Raw genomic sequence first — 11913 nt, 5'->3', positions numbered from 1 at the left:
CTACTATTATTTTCTATTAAGAATTTTATAAATAGATCATGACTTATTTTTATTGTTTAAGCTTCGAAGGGATGCACGAGATAATTATTTCACGTTCACTCAACGTTCACGACAATGGTTAGGGTTTTGCAACATTCAGTAAGCTACGAGAATTCGTGAGCACGTCTCTACAAAACATTGGGGCCATGAAAAAAGCTATCCAACGAGAGCGTTTATCTCTAATGTAAAAGTAAAACTTTTGTCTATGCTATTTAACACCACTATCATCATTTCTGGTTATTAAAATAAAAACCGAAATACCATAACTTCGATGTTTATAAACTAAAAAAACGATTTCACTTGAAATAGTATCTTTAGATCTACGTATCTAATGAAAATAGAATTTTCGACCATCCAAAAGCTTTCGACCAGGTTTACCAATTTCTATTCCATGACGATGACTAGGATTCGTGCCGTAACAAGCCATGAGCACCTTCTATTCATCATATCATTCATGTTTTGTTTTATTTTCGCTTCCTTTAAGGCTTCAGGGTTTTGCAATGTATTGCTGCTTATCTTCTTCCAACGTGAGCAAAAACACGTACGATATACGATAATTTTAAATATTTGTGCTAAGCGTGCTACCTACAAAATTACAAAGCTAATCTTGGTCCTATTGCACAAACTTATAATAATGTTATCTTACTGACTAAAACCTAGTAATAGATTTAAAGTTTCCATACCAAAATAATGCTAGCGTTAATTTCATATTTTTTATATTTGAAGTAACCCACAATAATGACTAATGTTTTATGAATGGAAGAACATTGAATATATTTATTGTTATGTTACTTTACATTAAAGCGTAATAAATTAAAGTTTATATTATATTAAAGCGTAATAAAACCATAAAATGAAATACGAGGTTTTAAAATACATAGTGTAGTTTATCCTTGTCATTTAGTACATAGATTATTATTTAAAAATAAATTGGTGTGTTTTAATAAATACTTTACGAAATGTACATAAACAAAAAGATAAAAATTGTAAAATCTCACAGAATAAACGCTTTCTACACTCACAGCCCCACACTAGGATTCCCTGTATCTTGGGTGCCATGGATACACACATAGACAAATACACAAACACCCAGATCCAGAAACAGAAAGCTAAATTCATCATTTAGATATCTGTGTGCCCGGGAATCGAATCCGGGACCCTTTGCGCGTCAGACCGGTATGGTGACCGCTCCGCCACGCGGGTCGTCAGAATAATTAGTAACTTAGAATATCATAAATATTTTTGAGCAGGTACAACTACTACACGCTTTATTGTAATCAACCTCGAGTTAAAATAATATTCGGCCGTTATCGATCTATTGTATTTATTTAGTAACTCAAATGTTTTTATCCATTCGTATAATTGCTCAATATTTGCCTAGGGGCAGTAATTAAAAGTAATATAATAACATGTTTTAATTAATATGCCTTATTGGGACATAAATCGTGAATGACTATTAGAACAATAAAAGCTTTATGTGAAACTATTAAGGTACCCATTTAGAACAATTTTGTATTTTGTAATAAACATATACTCGTACTAAGTTTATGGGCAATTTCCAGGTTCGTAACTTAGTTATGATGACTTTATTAAAACTTACATTGTTTATGATATGGAAACAAATAATAATTTAAACAGAACATTTTTTCGTTACATGTATAAATATGAATCTGAACGTGAATTATATCTACTAATAACTACCATTGAACTCTTTTTCGAAATCTTTTCAGGGTTCAGTAACCCAGTTTCAAATAAATATATACATTTTAAGGCACATTATAATCTTGAATAAGGATTCAGAGACCATAATTATGTAACCATGACTATATTATGTAATATCTATATTATATGATCGTAAAGTCATAAAATATATATACTTCCCCTCTCACTTTTAACCATCGGATAAAAAAATCTACACTAATATTATAATGAGGAAAACTTTTTTTGTTTGTTTGATTGTAATGAATAGGCTCAAAAACTACTGGACCGATTTTAAAAATTCTTTAATCATTCGAAAGCTACATTATCCACGAGTAACATAGGCTATATTTTATTTGAAATATATTTGAGAAATAGATTTTGAGGCGGTACAAAGTTTGCCGGGTCAGCTAGTTTTAAATATATGACCATTAACTTTTTGCTATATAACACACCTACAAAACATGCTGTTAATCGCATACAATACAATATATTTCACAGGTACAAATTGTAATTAATCAAACAGCTAATATGTAATTAGAGCGTGACATGCCACGCATACCAACGGTTTTAAACAGTCAAGTAAGCCACATATCAGCACTGTAGTTAATTGTTCATAATATCATTAGGGAGTCGGAAATATTCGACTCAATTAGTTGTAACTAAATGTGTGATTAATTTCCTAGATAGATTTTTAGTTCAGTTTTTTGTACTTTATTACATAACTCTTATTCTGTTTGCAATTGCAGATATTTGTGAACGACAGAGGCCATAAGAACGAGTCAATTGTAAACTCTTTTTTTTGGTTCCAATTTTTTTTAATAATTTGCCAAGTCTAACTAACATATTCGTTTTAATTGTTAAAGCGGCCGTAGTAAGTAATACAAACTCTATAAATGTTTCTTTTTTAGGGTTCCGTACCCAAAGGGTAAAAACGGAACCCTATTACTAAGACTTCGCTGTCTGCCCGTCTATCTGTCTGTCACAGAGCTATTTCTCCGGAACGGTAATAGATAGACTCATGATTTTTGTACAGAGGATGCATAACGGTGGCCACTATAACAACAAATGCTAAAACTAAAATAAATTAAAGTTGAATATTAAAAGGGGTCTCCATACAACAAACCGGATTTTTCGGCATTTTTCGATCTAACTGTTAAACCGTACTAGGAAGACGGTTGAAATTTTTACAATCCGTTTACTACTATAACAGATTATAATAAACACAAATAAGAACCATGAAACATATTTTAATGCTCTTATTTTAATTTTATTATACGTTGTTTACGTATCATTCATCATCACCCCAACGTCATCTATTTTTATGTACCATTATTAGTTATGTCACAAAAATGGCGTTGGGGTAAATAATACTTAGGTATTATAAAAAAATTACGTATCTTTCATCATGACCCCAACGCCATCTATTGTTGTTTCATATAACTAAGTATTGTTGAAAATATTAAAATGAATAAAAATAAGTAAAAAATAATGAATGGTGGTACGGAAGCCTCCATGTGCGAGTTCGAGTCGTACTTGGCGAATTATTACTTTCTTTGTTTTTATCCATTGTGGTTTAAAAGATAAAAAGTGGGCCAGTTTAAAAAAAAATAGGAAAACAGAGAAGTTATAAAAGTTAAACTTTTCCCGACACGTGATATAATCCGTTACACGTGCTTGTAATACACGTGTTTGGCTTATGAAACAAGGAAAACTCCTTTTATACCATTATAATTGGTAAAAGCTGTTTGTTATTGTTGAGAACAAAAAGTAAAGTTCAGGTTTATTACAAATTAAGCGATTGTTTACATTAATTTTCCATGATATTTCCCGTAAACGGTAAGCATTAATACCGTTTTTGGATGATGGTATAAGACTTTCGTGGACAAATATTTAATCTTACAAATCAGGTGGTAAGGGAGACAGACTTTTCCGAAGCGTTCCAGCTTAGTCCTCAGGGGTAGCGGCGCATCTGTGGCCGACCTCAGGTAGGAATATCTAATCCTATCTGAGGTTGATTACAGATATCGATGGGCGGCAGTAGCCACTTACCATCAGGTGGATTGCATGCTCGTCTGCTACTCTTATATTATAAAAAAAAAATCAATGAAAAACATAAAACTTTTTAAGGTGTTAGAGCTCTTAGTATTTCCACTCAGGAGCGCAACCGCCACATCTATTCTTGTCTAACAGCAGTGCTAAACTTTGCTGTGCTCTCGTATGAGATGTAGCAACTAATCTGGTAACCTCAGATAGGGATCGAATTCTATCTGAGGTTGATTACTATGATGGCCATGGGCGGCAGTACCCACTTACCACCAGGTGGACTACATGGTGGTTTGCTCCTTCTTGATTTAAATAAACTTAGTGTTTTTTTTTATAGTGTATTATATATATAAGTGACGTGCACCTGAACCTCGAGAAACTAGAATAAGAGATAGAAATTCCGCCGGCGAATCCTTGACTACACACACACATACAAAACTAAAATGGCAAAGTTCGCGACACATGTAGGTGACAAATTTAGCACTGTTACAGCGATTGATTGATAAACAAATTCTCATTAATCATAATCAATCTTTATTCAAAGTAGGCAGATCGTGTAATGTTGAGATCAAATCTTAATACAATCAAGTAGCAAATAGGGTTCCTGGACCGTTGAACAGAATCACGATCTAATAAATAATATCAAGGTGCCTCTGACCTATCTGAAAGTCTAACTTAACGACGCTAATAGCCACTTTGATATGACAAGCGCATTAAGAATTATTGTGATAATAACAATTTAGCTGATCTAGATTTAAGCGCGTAGTTCAAGAAGCCATTAAATAGATATATATATATAATATTAAATTATTAGAATTATTTTTTAATTTGTAAGTAGTTATAGAATTTGATCAAGTGATGATCTTTAGCAAAGTTGTTGTCCAAGAGCCCACGAGGGTTTGGGAGTTGGTAAGACCAATTTTCTACAGATGGCACCACTGTCATTCCAATACAGGTACAAATTTTCCGTTTTATGTATGTCATATTATTTCTTTAAAATGCGGGGGAAGCCGCGGGCACCACTAGTAATATTATAAAAAAATATGGTGTATACGCAGTACAACTATTGACGAAATTTCGAATGCATCCGAAAGTAACTTTGTCAGGACTATACAGCGCCAAAACTGTTCTGTTAAAAAAGCTGTTGTCAATGTTATTCTTAGTTTGTTAGATATTAGTCCTTTCTTAAACTTTTAATCCACCTGAAGGTGGTTTTGAAGGTGGTAGAACTCATTGTGGTTCGACTCCAGCGGCACCACCGTCACACCTATTTCTGCCTCATAACAGCAGTGTTAAGCGCTGCTGTTCTGGTTTAAAGGGTGTGGTAAGGGAGACATATATTCCCGAGACGTTCCAGCTTAGTCCTCAGGTGTAGCGGCGCATCTTAGCCGACCTCAGGTAGGAATATCTAATCCTATATGGAGTTGATTACAGATGTCCATGTGCGGCAGTAGTCACGTACCGTCAGGTGGTCTGCATGCTCGTCTGCTACTCCCATGGTAAAAAAAACCTGATGGTAAGTTTTTACAGTCACCCGTGAACATTTGTAAGTACTCATATATTACATTAACATGAACTGAAAACTGAAAATGTCTGTAAGCGCAATGTATAACTTTGTAATATGAAAATGTATTTGGCCTTTTGAACAGAAAGTTTAAAAGATCCGTGCTCTTCTCAGCAAACTGTCTTTCAGGTAATGTTTGTTTTTGTTTGTTTTTGTCAAAGCAACGTCGTGTGTATGTAAGTTATGCAATCTTGTTGGCAATATTTTTTTTATTTTCTTTACAATTTATTAGAAGTTTGCGCACTTAGAAATGTTATTTAGTATATTGAATATTACGTTTTCACAAAAATGTTTCAATTCATTTTTAGGGTTCCCTACCCAATGGGTAATAACGGCTAATACTAAGCCTCCACTGTTTACTCGTGTATCATCTCCTGAACCGCAATAGATACACACACAAACTATCTGCTGGGTGGCGGCCTATAAGGGTGGCCGCTATAACACAAAATACTAAAAATAAAAAATTTATGAAAATATTGGTGGTACGGAACTCCCCATGTGCGAGTTCGACTTGCAACATTTTAGTTCAAATTCAAATATAATTTATTCGCAACTGATTTATATATAACTCTTTTTACACGACAGAATTTTAGTATATTTTTCTCATAGTTTTTATTGAATGTTTGATTTTAAAATTTCTCTGTCAGACATCTGTATAATTTCATACCATATTAAATCTATATTGAAGACGTCGTCCAATCTCCTACTAGGGCCCAGGACATGGCAGCGTTATTGTGCATTATTTTTTACGGATATCCCTATAACAAAACTACATTCTGTGTCACGCGTGCTTTTGTTCGACTTGCTGCAGCTGCCTCGGGTATCCACAGTGAGAATTAATTGGGATGAACTTTTGTATGTGCGAACAAATAAGCAAATGGGAGCATTGCATTTTTAGGGGAAATACTGCCATATTTTTTAAAAATACCTTCTTTGAAAAAAAAAATACAATTTTAATCATTGCTATGCTTTGTAGACTCAGTCGCGTAGCTTGTAAATACCACTGTGAGACAAGGGCCACTAACTTTTAAGTTCATTATAATTATTAATAGACTAAAGCGTGAAGAACTTATTAAATAAGTGCCTACTTATCTATCTTTTCCATAAAATAAACAACCATCAGTTTTTTCGCATCAAGATATTTCTAAATTAAATTCAACGTGATTTACAATTTTAGACTAATAAAAGCTTTTGTTATTTAAGTTCGGCCTACAGATCTTCGATAAAGGTATACAAAATAAAAACTAATTTATTTTGTAGTTATGCTGAAAAAAGTATTATCTAGACAAAAATAATACGAGCAAATTAACTTTGTAAACGAAATTAAGTAGTATAATTAATTCGAAATATCTATTGGCAATTTTCTAAAAGTTAAAATAAACGTTATGATATTTTAGTTATCTATCAAAATGTACTAACGGACAAAAAAACTTCATTATTGTATTTTAGTCTTCATATAACTTAACTTTACATTTACATTAACTTACATTAACTTTTTCGTATAAAGTCAACAATGTAATAACGTGTTAATTAAAAATGCGTTAAAGAAATTTATAATAACCTAATAATTAATTTAATGCTTGAATCATTATTCTGAAATATTACGACAGTCAATTTAGTAGGTGACCTATTTCTTGTAGTTTGCAAATAAAACTATTGGTATAATAGGACTTAACAGAATCTGTGAATTTATCACAACGTATATAACGGATAGATTAATAACATAATTGATTGAATCGGCACTTTGAGTGGCTTAGCCGTTATTGGTTCGCACATAATCTATGCATCCATCACGATTCCGTAGCAATTTGTAGCACGAAGTCTATTATCAAGTTTCTATAGATTTATTGAGTCTATTCGCAGTCTATTCAGTCTATTCCTAAAGCCACTCACCAGCGGAATAAGTAATAATACTGTCGACATAATATTATGACACAATGATATATTTATCTTTTTATCAAATCTGCCATTTTCAGTTTATTGGTAATTTTTGAGTCAATAAGTAAAATGGTTTTTTTATTCTTCGGTTTCTGTGGTTTTTAATAAAATATCTCAGAGTTTATCATTAATGATATTTCATTACTGAGTACTTTTTCATTGTAAAAACTAACGTTATCTGTCGATGCATGTTTTATCACTGACCGGTAAAACTCGGTTTTGTTTTCTGTGAAATTGTGGACTTTGTAGTTTGATTTTCTTTTTATTTGTTTCTATATATTATATTTTTATGTTCTACGAATAGTTATCAATATGATTCAAATTCATAATAAATGAATTATCTTTATAAAGGGAAAATCACTCCATTGTCAATATCATTTATCGACAGATCATCCATTGAATGCATTATTGAGGAGTCTAAGACATCAAATACATTTATTCCATCCCATTCTCAGTATAATATAGGCTTTATGAAGATTGATCTCCATTACTTACTAGTATATTCGTACATACAAATCACTACTTTGATAATGGACATGCTGGTATAGTTATTGGAATATTAAGAATAATGTTCACATTACAAGTACTGTATTAAATTACATTCATATTACTTCTTAGATGATTAACATGCAACGTATTAAGTGAATTTTAAATAGAAAGAGTTTAACTGTGTTGAAAAAAACAACCAGTTTGTCGTCAACCAATTATTGTTCCACTGCTGGACACAGGTCTTCTCTCAGAATGAGAAGGATTAGGCTATAGACCACCGCTTTGGCCAAGTGCGTGTCGGTAAACTTCACACACCTTTGAGATGTTTTTTAGGTTCACAGGTACGCATTTTTCCTCACGATGTTTTCCTTCACCGTTAAAGCAAGTGATAATTAATTTATAATAAGCACATAACTTTGAAAAATCAGAGGTGACAGACTGGGATTCGAGCCTTGGACCTCTCGATTGAGAGGTCGAGGTTCAATGATTAGGCTATCACTACTTACTGCTTGCCTTATTTTAAGTAATCAACTTAACTTAATCACATCAATAGCTTACGGTTATTTGAAGCCAAAACGGCTCGTTGCCTATGTGTATATATGAAAGGCCTACCAAGAAAAAAAGTGATCAACTTACATCCTTCAAACCTTGAAATAACTTACATGACTAATATTAGGGAAAAATAGCTACAACTGTTACTAGTAGTACTTTTATCTATAAGGCAGGCATAAATTCTACCAATTTACCTGTGTATAGTTTGTCTAAGATTGTTGTCTAATTTTTCGAGTATGCTTCAAGCATCTTTCAGTTAGAGTTGTCTAACAGTGGGTACAAAAACGTTTTTTTTTATTTGTAGCGCTATTTCTCACTTTTATTTAATTACGTAGGTATTTAATTTTTTGAAATGTCTATGTTACTTTTCTCAGGGAAATCTTATTACTCTAACTGGAATAATATAACTCTTAACAGGAAAAAGAGCCATAAACAACGGAAGCTCTTTAATAGGGCTTTGTTTGAAGGCGCTAAGGGCTCGTTCACATTAGGTGTTCACGTTCGCCGACAGACTCGTTTGTGGTTCGACTCCGAAGACACCCCTGCCTAATATTTATCAGCGCTACTGTTGCGGTTTGAAGGGTATGGTAGGAGAAATATACTTATCCGAGGCGGTCAAACACAGGGATAATAATTATAAGTCACCTGTGGCCTACCTCAGGATTTGAAATTAGTCTGCTACTTCAGTGTTATAAAAAGTCGGCGAACAGTAAAATTGTTAGGCCGACCTAATGTGAACTGGTCCTAAGGTTATTTTGAACTCGCAACCTCGAATGGATATAACCTTTCACCTATAGGACTACACGCAAATGTCAAGTACCCAAAAATAAATGAAAGAAATAAACAATTCATTCTATTTAGCTCCCACTCTCAATTGGAGTGTTTATTATTTAAATGAGGTTAATTCGTCAGAACAAAGGCCTTGAGATCTTGACTACTGTTTTTTTATTACAATTTCGTTTTAATAATGAAAAAGTTGGTATATACATAAAAAAACATAGATTAGTGTTACATATCCATCAGTAACTCAATCTCTACTACTAAAGTTGCATGGTGACGTTGTGACGTCGTGTTATATAAATGTTCAACATTATAAAAATCTACATTTTCATGGGTGACGAAAATCACTGAATAAAATAACAGGACTGCGTCACCCATTTTTCGGCAGTATGACGTCTTATCGTGATTATTTGTTAAGTGATTGTATTATCTGGAGGCACGGCAGTGCCTCCGCCAAGTCGAGCCAAAGCCAAAAAAAGCGGCACGGCCGTAGCATTCTTTTCTCGAAGCAATTCGGCCCATTTTCGCCCTCCTGTAACTTCGTTGCATATGAAGCTAGAAGCCTGAATTTTCAGGAGCCAAGCAAGCATTGTGTAGACACGGTATATTTCAAATTTCATTAAATTTGAACCAGTAGTTTAAGAATTACAAGTAGTCAAAGTTCGTAATTTTGTCACTCACTCACTCACTGACTGACCGATCATCAAAAGTTTAAGGCACTTCTAGCAGACATAGAAGGTTGAAATTGAGAATACAATTAGTGTTTAGTATATAACTTATGGGAAAACTAAAATATTTTGCAATTTCTGTCCAGTTATCTAGATACACCAACTACATTAAATAACTTTGTATCCTATATAAGTTATATAGGATGACAAAGTTACATTTGCAGTTAATGAATCTGTGTTTCTGTCCGCGAAATGTACGAGTAGTTGGGGAGCCCATGATGTTAAATGGGTAGAAACTCGAGCGTCGATAGGACCTATACGATTGTGTAGATTACACGTTAGAGTGAAGAAAAGGTTGTGTGATATTTTTCGATTCACCGTGGGAATAGTTTCTAGACGATTCGAAAGATGTAAAAAGCAGAGTCAGACATACTCAAGGCGCGGCAGGTTAGTGATAGAGTATATATCTCTGATGCCGGAAATATGTTTATGCCATCAAAAACAATGCTTGTAAAAAGATCCAAGTCTCGCCATTCAGTTCTTCTACCGTAAAAAGTTTTGAGATCTATGTAAAACCAAGCCGGTAAATGTATGCAGTCCCTACTTAAGGGACCTTCTGTCTTAAGGTATTATCTCACTATCTAACCTAACAACATCTCATGGGACCATACCAATATTAAAAATGTTTTATGTTCTAAATAAATTAACGTGGCAATCGTACTGCAAGTCACATTGTGTTTTCATCTTATCATATCGCATCACACAGGTAACATTAGTACGATTGCCACGTCGATTTATTTAGAACATAAAAGATTTTTAATATTGGTATGGTCCCATGAGATGTTGTTAGGTTAGATAGTGAGATAATACCTTAAGACAGAAGGTCCCTTAAGTAGGGACTGCATACATTTACCGGCTTGGTTTTACATAGATCTCAAAACTTTTTACGGTAGAAGAACTGAATGGCGAGACTTGGATCTTTTTACAAGCATTGTTTTTGATGGCATCTCATTCCTTTTTGTAGATATTTCTACTCTTTTCCTTTCCGGTACCTTCTACTAGTTGAATCTCAACAACAGATTTTTTAAAGCCAATTAAATTTTTGTAGTTAGTCTTTGTAGTTATGTAAATAATCTTGCCATTCATCATCACTTTCATTCGAACATGACAATAAATTAAATCTAAAAAAGTTACTATTTTGACAACTGAAATTATTCCCATTATCCTCAGGAAAAAACATCTCTACTGATTGTGATTTATTTATTTATTTATTGTGATTTAACGTGTCTTCGTATTAAATAATCGACATCCCTTACTTTCTTCTGAATATCCGACAAAAATCATTGGTAATCTTTCACTGACTTCGTCGGACTCCGGTTTTTGATATAAACCACAGTATTTACTGCTCTTGCTCAAATTCGTTTCAATTTATAATAGACTTCTGACTTCTGAAATGAAATGAAATATTTATTTAATAATGATAACATTCGTTTTAGACTTCTCGCATTTACAATAATAGTTCTGTTAGCTGTTTCAACCACAACAATTTGTTTAGGGGTATATAGTATCGCCTTCTGATGTAGAATTCCATTTGTTGACAAGAAAATATTGAAAGCTCTATTACAAAATTTCGTCCCACTATCTGATCTCATACATTTGTTCGACTTGCTAGTTCCCTTTTCAACACTTTATATTTTTGAAATTTCTTAAAGACTCACTCTTATGTTTTAGAAAATAAACATTCATCGTGTCATTCGAGAATAATAGTCGATAAATAATAACATGTACCTTGAACCGTTGAGTGAAGTAGCTTCCATGGGACCACATAAATCTGTATGTACGATCTCCAGTATATCGTTCGTTCGCGTTCAGAGGTTTGGAAATGGTTTCTTACTAGTCGTCATATCCGTCGTAATGTTCACATTATCAAGACCAGTGACAATATTCTTTAAAATTCGCATATATTCCGGATTAATATGGGCTAGTCTTCTATGCCAATATTTATTTGACATTGTCAAATTACATATCGGTGATTTGACAAGTTGTTTAAATTTATATATACCATTTACGTTGTGGCCAGTTGCGATGATATTATCCATAGAGTTACTAATAGTGCAACCGTTTTTCAAGAAATTAACA

The 11913-nt window shown here is 33.2% G+C and overlaps 1 long non-coding RNA gene across 1 annotated transcript; it reads right to left on the bottom strand.

The window, feature by feature from the left end:
- Positions 1-11017: 11017 nt before the first annotated feature.
- On the bottom strand, positions 11018-11803 carry LOC140751822 (uncharacterized). The gene is made up of 2 exons (XR_012103384.1): positions 11563-11803; positions 11018-11222 (listed from the first exon to the last, which is right to left on the bottom strand). It is a non-coding gene; the product is annotated as an uncharacterized LOC140751822 (long non-coding RNA).
- Positions 11804-11913: the final 110 nt, after the last annotated feature.

The sequence above is a fragment of the Epargyreus clarus genome, unplaced genomic scaffold, assembly GCF_041222505.1.
Source record: "Epargyreus clarus isolate Ecla_fem2 unplaced genomic scaffold, WU_Ecla_fem_2.2 ptg000023l, whole genome shotgun sequence".
Classification (NCBI taxonomy): domain Eukaryota; kingdom Metazoa; phylum Arthropoda; class Insecta; order Lepidoptera; family Hesperiidae; genus Epargyreus; species Epargyreus clarus.
This window is presented reverse-complemented; position numbering and strand designations above follow the sequence as displayed.